The sequence below is a fragment of the Elephantulus edwardii genome, unplaced genomic scaffold (genome assembly GCF_000299155.1).
Source record: "Elephantulus edwardii isolate Elephantulus edwardi_28Jun2011 unplaced genomic scaffold, EleEdw1.0 scaffold00030, whole genome shotgun sequence".
Lineage (NCBI taxonomy): Eukaryota > Metazoa > Chordata > Mammalia > Macroscelidea > Macroscelididae > Elephantulus > Elephantulus edwardii.
In genome coordinates, this window is record NW_006399780.1 from 3,481,981 (window position 1) to 3,491,152 (window position 9,172).

The 9,172-nt window shown below is 37.5% G+C and overlaps 1 protein-coding gene and 1 pseudogene across 1 annotated transcript in view; one reads left to right on the plus strand and one right to left on the minus strand.

Annotated features, from left to right (window-relative positions):
- Window positions 1–9,172, minus strand: part of TUBGCP3 (tubulin, gamma complex associated protein 3) — a 130,284-nt gene that overhangs the window by 63,638 nt on the left and 57,474 nt on the right. The window lies entirely within an intron of this gene.
- On the plus strand, window positions 6,029–6,424 carry LOC102858017 (annotated as a pseudogene).

The window sequence follows — 9,172 nt, forward strand, 5'->3', positions numbered from 1 at the left end:
ATGATATCTCATAGTTGTTTTGATTTGCATCTCTCTTAGAGCTAGGGATTTTGAACATTTCTTCATGTGCTTGTTTGCCATCTGAATGTCTTCTTTGGTGAAGTGTCTGTTCATATGCTGTGTCCACTTTTCAATTGGATTATTTACTTTTATCTTGTTGTGGTGGAAAATATATACTTTTTGTATACTTTAAAAAGTAAAATCACAATGACTAGGCTGGGAAGCATTGTTTATTATTGCCACACTGTTATTGTTGTTGTTATTAGGTGGCATTAAGTTGAGTATGACTCATAGCAACCCTAAGATTGCACTGTCCTATCCTGTGCCACCTTCATTACCTCTAACATACTAAATTACATTGTTGGAGTCCCCATGTCATTCTATCTTATTGAGAATCTTCCTGTCTTTCCCTACCCTCTACCCCTCCAAGCATTATGTCCTTTTCCAAGGAATGATCCTATTAACAACATGCCCAAAGTATGTGATGTTGCCATCCATGCCTCTAATAAGAATTCTGGATGCACCTTCTCCAGGACATCCATTTGTTCTTTTGGTAGTTTATGGGATAGTCAGTACTCTTCTCTAACATCACAATTCAAAGGCATTGATTATACTTCTGTCGTCCTTACTCACTGACTAGATCTCAGATGCATAGCAAGTGACTGAAAATACCATGCCCTCAATCAGGAGCCTTTAAATTTACATTAATGCTCTTCAGTACTTAGGAGGAGTCTTTGACAGCCAACTGTAGCAATGCAATAGGTCTTCTGATTTCTTACTGTTGGTATCAAGGGTGTTGACTGTGGATCCAAATAGGATAAAATGGTTGAGAATTTCAACCTTTTCTCCACCTATTATGATGCTATTAGCTCAGTGGTAAAGATTCTTGCCTTCTTGATGTTGAGATGTAATCCATATGGAAGGTTGTTGTCTTTGATCTTCCGTAGCAAATGTGTTAATTTCTCCTCACTTTCAGCAACCATTAAATTGTGTGTTTACCTTTTTATTTTTATTTTTTGGGGGGGGAACCTTCTAGAAGGCATCTGAGCTATATCACTAAAGGTGTGTGTCTGGTAGGCCAGTATCCTTTCTCTATATCTATTTAATGTTGAGTAAATCATTCAAGAAGCTGAGCATAATGAGGAAGAATGCATCAGTATTGGAAAGAGATTCATCAATAACCTGCATTATGCAGATGACAAAACTATACTTGCTGAACAAGGATTTGAAGCACTTGCTGCAGAAGCTTAAAGACTACAGTCTTCAATATGGATCACATCTGTATTTTTCACATTTTTTCTCCCTCGCCACAGTCACGTGGACATGAGTCCAAGCTCACAAATTATGACACTTTCCTTCAAACTGTCAAACAAGTAGGTGCCAGTCCCTGTTGCCTTTTCACTATCCTACAGGTTCATTAATTCATTCCACTGGCTCACAGAATTCACACAGAGTATACTATACTTATAACTATAGATTCATTACAATCAAAAAGGATGTCAATGAAGAGAAGTATCGAATAGTTCTGGGAACAGTCATAGCACAGGGGTTCCATGTTCCTAGCAAGGCATACTACTATTATCCTCCTTTTTAAATTATGATTTTAATAAAATTTTACAGAAAAGTTGGGTTTCATTCATTCATTGTTGCACATTTTCCTCCCTACCCAAGTTCACTTAAAAAAAATTCATTCATTGTTGCATAATTTCTTCCCTTACCCCTATCCCTTCCACAGGTTTCTTTTCTATGAACCTCTTATTCTGGACCATTACCATACAGATAATGCCTAAGCATATAATCCTTTTAAATAGTTCTTTCCTTCATCTCTTCCAATACAGTGTTTATTATTTATCCTGTTGTCTCAGTTTCTCTCCCAACTCTCATGTCAGTCCTGTTTTATAACAGTGGTGTATTTGTCCTTTTGTGACTGAGATATTTCACTCAGCATAATGTCCTCCATGGTCATCCATTTGGTATAATATTTTTAGTTCATTGTTTTTCAGTGCTGTGTAGTATTCCAGTATGAATATACCATAGTTTTTGTATCTATTAATTTATTGATGAGCACTTGGATTGCTTCCATCTCTTTACTATTGTGAATAGTGCAACAATAAACACGAGTGCATATACAACTGTTTGGGCGGCAGCTCTGTTTTCTTTAGGGTATATTCCTAGCAAAACCATTTGATACTACTATCTTTCACGCAAGGTCCTTAAACAGAAAGCACCTCTCTAACCCTCAGGATTTAAACCTTTTATTGGTCTCACTGGGAGCTCTGATGGCATAGTTCAAATAGAGTTGTGCAGATAATTCAAAAAGGACACACATCTCTCTACAGGTTTGAACATTCTTAGCCTCCTCTAGATAAAGATGTGCAATCTTAATCTCCTCCAGTATAATTCACAGCCTTGGAAACCCAATGGAAGGTCAGCTATGAAGAAAGGAACGAAATGTTTTCAGTGAGCTTGGTGGTACCACAGGTTAACAGAGATTAGAACATATTTCCTGAGGTTTAGTCAGTCTCTGACTCACAGGTGGTTCCTCTTAAGTTGATCAGTCCCTACCCTTTAGCCTTTGGTACTGATCTGGTTTGAAAGCACTGAGAACAAAGGCCAAACTGCTTTTCTAAGGCAATTCCATACCTCACAAGGTCAAACTCTTTCTTATAAATAAGTGTACTTAGCTAACCTTGGCTGAATATATACATATATATATATGTATATATATATATGGAATTTTTATTTTAAAAAAGAACATACCCACATCCAGAAAAAGTGCAATTATTTTTCACTTTCTTAACCACAAGATCATTTAGACTCCTTTAAGTTCTAAAGGGCATATTTTTAAAACACAGATGTTTGACTTATAGTGATAATAATAAGATAGGCAATAAGAATCCTAAATAATCAATTTCACAGGTTTTTAAACAGCTCCCAAAAACTACCTCATCCTGTAATTAAAGAATGCACTTCAAATGCATTAAAAATACTACAGCTAAGTTTCCTTACCACAAGATTCTATGATAAATCAAAACAATACCATAAGCATTTAATTCTCCTCTCTATCATGAACAATTAAGCCTGTGAAAGTTCTAATTTAAAACAATTATTATGATGTATACTGCACTGAAACAGAGGAGGGAGAGAACCGTTTAAAAGAGAGATATAACTGGGTATTTCTGTCATCACAGGAGACTAGAGCGAGGGCTACATGGTGGAGGGGACCTGGGGGAGGGTTTGTAAAACAATGAAAGAATCTTTTCTTTTACTTTTCCATAATTTTTGGGCTCATGTACTTATAACTTGTTAGTCAAATTTGTGTCTTCTAGGTTGCAACACCCCCATGATACATCTTGAAGGATATGTACATGTACAGCCAAGCACAATCAATAAGAGTGCATCTAAATTCCAAAATCAATCTCCATAATAGTCTATGTGTTTCCTACTGCCAAAGGGGCCCTTTAGAGTAGTGAGAGAAGATCTTCACCCTGAAACCCACAGCGTCCCTTTTCAGCAGGAAGTAGCTAAGAGAATACGCCATCCCCTTTTCCTTATGACTCAGGGTGAAGTCTCTCTCAGGGAAGAGTGATAGGGAATGGCAAAGGATACACTGACAAAGAAGATTGATCAGAACTGGCTTTGACAAGCACTGTGGCATTTGAACAAGAACAAACTGGGAGGAGGGTAGAGAGAATAGTGCAACAATGAATGAGTGGAAGCTCAAAATCTCTGTAAATGTTTATGAAAATTAATAAAATATAATTATTAAAAAAAGATACAGATAGTGAAGAAGAAATTAAAAAAAATTATTATGGCATTTTCAGAAACTGTTCATAAAAATCTAAATTCAAACTGAACTCTGATGAATACAGAGTGTCCTTCCCTAGAGATGTTGTAGAAGTATATTCTAATACAAATTCTGTAGTTTCATATATGAACAATTTCAAAAGCAGTCAAATCTATGATATTAGAAATGAGATAGTATTTACCTTGGGGAGAAGAAAGGGGACAATAATCGAAAGGACACATAATAGGTGTGACAATAATGTATGTTTCCTGGCCAGGTATAAGCTTATTCGGTAATAACTTAGCAAGTGATTTATCTATTTGACCTAGACAATAACAACAAATTCTTTCATAACAATGTTCTTCTGTACCATCTAGTCGAAACTGACCCACAGTTGACACTCCAGCGGTTTTCAGAGACAGTTAACCGCATGGGAGGAGATCATACATCCTTCTTCCCTGGAGCAGTTGGTGGATTCAAACTGCAACACCAACAAGACTGCATCACTGATTCTTTAGCCCATCAGAGTGATGAGCTGGCTAGGGAACTAACAAGTCTGTCCTAGAGAGGGTGAAACCAAGCTGCTCCTTTGGAGGCAAAAATTTTGAGACTCCGCTTCTCATACTCTAAGCATGTAGCCAGGAGGGGCCAGTTCTTGAGAGAAGGCTATGATGCTTGGACAGCTGGAGGGACAGCATGGGAGAGCAAGACCCTGGATGAGATCGAGTGACACCGTAACTGGGGTAATGAGCGTAGGTATGTCAGAGACAATAAGATTGGCTCAAGATAGAGCAGGGTTCTGAGCTATTGTGCATAGGGTCACTAGGAGTCATTGTCCACTCATGAGCATATAACAACATATCAACTTATGCACTTTTACACACACACATATACATACATATCTCTGAATAAAAGTGTTATGAATGAGTTCACTTGTAAGTAATAATACTAGGTAAGCAGAGTTATAAGGCAAAGTAAACTTTTAAAAATAAGGAATTTTAGGGGAGGGAAGAAAAAAAATAAGGAATTTTAGAATAATTTAAATTTAAAATATTTTAAATTATAAAATAATCTATTAAACAAAAGATACCGAGATTATGGCATGGCAAAATCTGATCCAACAGTAGTGCAACATTACTCCTCTTAATTAGGGCATAGGGTGACTTAGGGCTTAGGATTAGGACTAACTGAAACATCAATGTCATATTCTTTGAAATGAGAAAAACAGCTTCAAGAAAGCACTGAAAAACTTAAAGGACACTTATTCATTAATAAAATGAAAACATATACCTTTCAAAATTGTCCATTCAATTCAAATGACTATCTTTTTATAAAGATTGTAATTTAGCAAAACAAACATAAACCCATCGCCATCGAGTCTATTCCAACTCACAGTAACCCTCTGTTTGGTTTCTGAGACTGTAAATCTGGACAGGAGGAAGTGACTGCTCATCTACCCCTTCAAAGTGGCCAGTGGATTTGAACTAACGCATAAGAATATTTCTTCCTTATCTATAAATTTAATATGCAATCATAATAAAAATCCCAAAAGAACTTTTAGCAGAACAAGCAAACAATTTTAAATTCTCAGGAATATGAAAAATCAGCAAGGAAACAGAAAAGAAAAAAGGGCAGAGACTACCAGATACTAATTTATAAGGCTCCAGTAATTTCAATAAAATTGAGAAAATAATAGCAAGAAATTAAAAAGAAAAACAGAATTCATGTATATAAGAGAATTTACCAGTGCACTAAAGATGTACTTAAGTGTGATTGTTAGGTGCTATCATATACAACCCACAGTGACCCTATTTATGAACAAAAGATCTCAACCTTGTCCTATTCTATACCATCCTCACACTTACTGACATACTCGAGTCCACTGCGGCAGTCACTGTGTCAATACACCTGGTTGAGGATCTTTCTCTCTTTTACCATTCTTCTACCTTTTCAAGCATGATGTCCCTCTCCAAGGAAGAGCCTCTCTAAGCACCATGCCTAAAGTACGTGAGATAAAACTTTATCATCTTTGCCTCCAAGGAGCTCTTTGGCTGCACTTTTCTCCAACACATATTTGTTTGTTCTTTTGGCAGTCTATGGGGTATTCAGTACTGTTCTCCAATACCACAGCTCAAAGGCTTCAATTCTTCTGTCATTCTTACTCACTGACAAGCTCTCAGATGCACAGCAAGTGATCAAAAATACCATGGCCTGCCCTTTCCGCCATCTTTCCGTGCCGCCACAATGGTGCGCATGAACGTCCTGGCCGACGCTCTCAAGAGCATCAACAATGCCGAGAAGAGAGGCAAGCGCCAGGTTCTCATCAGGCCGTGCTCCAAAGTCATCGTGTGGTTCCTGACCGTGATGATGAAGCACGGCTACATTGGCGAATTTGAAATCATTGATGATCACAGAGCGGGGAAAATTATTGTCAACCTCACAGGCAGGTTAAACAAGTGTGGCATTATCAGCCCCAGATTTGATGTGCAGCTCAAAGATCTAGAAAAGTGGCAGAATAATCTGCTCCCATCCCGTCAGTTTGGTTTCATTGTATTGACAACCTAAGATGGCATCATGGACCACGAGGAAGCAAGACGAAAACACACAGGAGGAAAAATCCTGGGATACTTTTTCTAGAGATGTAATAAATAGTGCAAATTAAAAAAAAAAATACCATGGGCTGAATTAGACACAGTTTGGTCCTGAAACGCACATCATTGCTTCTCAATAATTTCAAGAGGTTCCTAACTGCAGACTTCCTCAATGCACTATGGCTCCCGATTTCCTGATTGATGGTAGCAAGGGTGTTAACTGTGGATCTAAGTAAGATAAATAGCTGACAGCTTCAATATTTTCTCCATCTATCATGACGTTGCCTACTGGTCCGTTGGTAAGAAATTTTGTTTTCTTGACACTGAGATGCAATTCATATTGAAGGCTTATTCTTTGGTCTTCTACAACAAGTACTTCAAGTCTTCCTAACATCTAGCAAGCAAGGCTGTGTCATCTGACAATACAGGTTATTGATGAGTCTTCCTCTGTTGTGGAATGTTGGGGAGGAAGGGAGGGCCTCTGGCCAGGACAGATCGCCTGAGCTCCAGATAAGTGTAAGCCTCCCAATGGGCTTTAATATGGGATAGAGAAAGCGCCCCAGTGTCTGCCTGTACCGGCTTAAGAAAGTTCATCACCTGGGAAGATGGCTGCCGAGTCTGTTGAGCTGGGAGTGGTTCGCACAAGGCTGAGGTTCTCCTAATCAATCCACATGTCCCATGCCTGTAAGCCCGCCCTATCTGGTCTTCCTGTGTATATAAGTGCAGTGCAGTCCCAATAAAACTGAGCTGGATTGACTCTCTGATCCTCTCCCAGAGTGGTGTTATCTCCTTCATGCGTACTCCCATCAGGGTGTTGCTGTAGGTTTCCGGCAAACAGACAGCGACATTCCTCCAATCATGATGCCACATTCTTCTTCAGATTCTAGCTTCTCAAATAACTTGCTCAGCAAACAGACTGAACACATATGGAAAGAATGATATAACCTTGATGCACTCCTTTCTTAATTTTAAGCCATGTGGTATTTCCTTGTTCTGTTCACACAATAGCCTCTTGGGCTATGTGTAAGTTTCACATCGGCACAATTAAATGTTCTTGGGTTCCCATTCTTCTCAATGTTAGCCAAAACTTGTTATGACCCACACAGTCAAATGCCTTTGCAAAATCAATAAAGCATGAATAGATGTTCCTGTATTCTCTGATTTCAGACAGATTCCCTGGTGCTATGGCCTCTTATAAATTCTGCTAGTTCCCTACGTATGTGTTGTTCTAGATGATTTTGAATCTTCAACATTTTGCTTGCATGTGATATTAATGACATTGTTCAACAGGTTCCACATACTGTTCATTTCTTGGGAACGGGAACAAATACAGATCTCTTCCAATCATTGGCCAGACAGCTATCTTCCGTATTTTCTGCACGGACTGGTAAGAACAACAAGGCTGCATCTGTTAGTTGAAACATGTCTCAGCTAGAGAAATGAAGTGCAAGTTCTTCCTTTTTTATTCTCCAATTCCAGTTTTTTGTAAACTGCATTATACTTCTTTGTTTGATATTAAAATCTCTGTATTTAAAGAATTAAAATACAGAAGATCCTCAAATATTATAGTTTTATCACATTTTATTATTTTGCTTTGCTTTGTCAAGATAGTAAAATGTGGTAAAACTATAATATTTGAGAATATATTTTAATTTTTTTGTATTTGTTATTCTTATAATTCTTACTGCCTTTTATAAGTCTAAAGGTATGACAAAATAAACTATTAATATAATTAAAAGGAAAAATTAAAAACACAGATACACAATATTCAAATATATAAGGCTATGTCATGATCCAATTTTTAGAGACATATACTTATAAATAAACACATACACACACACACAAATGATACAAGAAATTAAAATAAGAAATAGAACAAATATGAAAAGTGTTCAATCTCATTAAGTAATCAGGGAACTGTAAATATATACCAAAAAGCATTTTTATAAAGTTAGGAAGGGAGATGTGGTGGCTCAGAGGTAAAGAACTGCACTGTCAAGGCAAGGGGACACACTTTGAATCCACAAGCAGCTCCACAGGAGAGAGATAGATAGGCAATCTTCAACTGTGTGAATCATTGCTTCTCAAAACCCACTAGAGAGTCAGCTATGGGTCAGTTCCAATTATGGGTCAGCTGTAATGGCACACACAACAACAAAGTTTAGGAGGATGAAGTGTTGACAAGGGTAGAGAATAAATTGAAATAGCCACTCCAAAGTTCAAATGTCTACTTAAAAGAAACACATATACAGGGAAATACACAAGGAGTACATAAAATGATGTTTACTTTCATATAGCTAAAAACTAGAAATAATTTTTCATCAGTTGGAGATTAGCAAAATAAAAAGTGGTCAACTTATACAGCGATACAGCATGCAATAAGGAGGCAATGGTGATGAAGGAGGAAGTTCAGGCTGCTCTGAAGGACTTGGCAAAAAAATAAAACCCCAGGAATTGATGGAATACCAACTGACATATTTCAGCAAACTGATATTGCCCTGCATGTGCTCACCAAGTTGTGCAAAGAAATCTAAAGGACAACTACTTGGCCAACTAATTGAAAGAGATCTATATTTATTCCCATTCCAAAAAAACAGTGACCCAACAGAGTATGGAAATTATCAAACAATATGTTCCTATCCCAAAGAAAGGTGACCCAACAGAATGTGGAAACTACAGAACAATCTCACTGATTTCACATGCAAGCAAGATTTTACTAAAGATTATCCAAAAACGACTGGAACAGCACATTAACAGAGAACTACCAGAAGTCCAGGCTGGGTTTAGAAGGGGT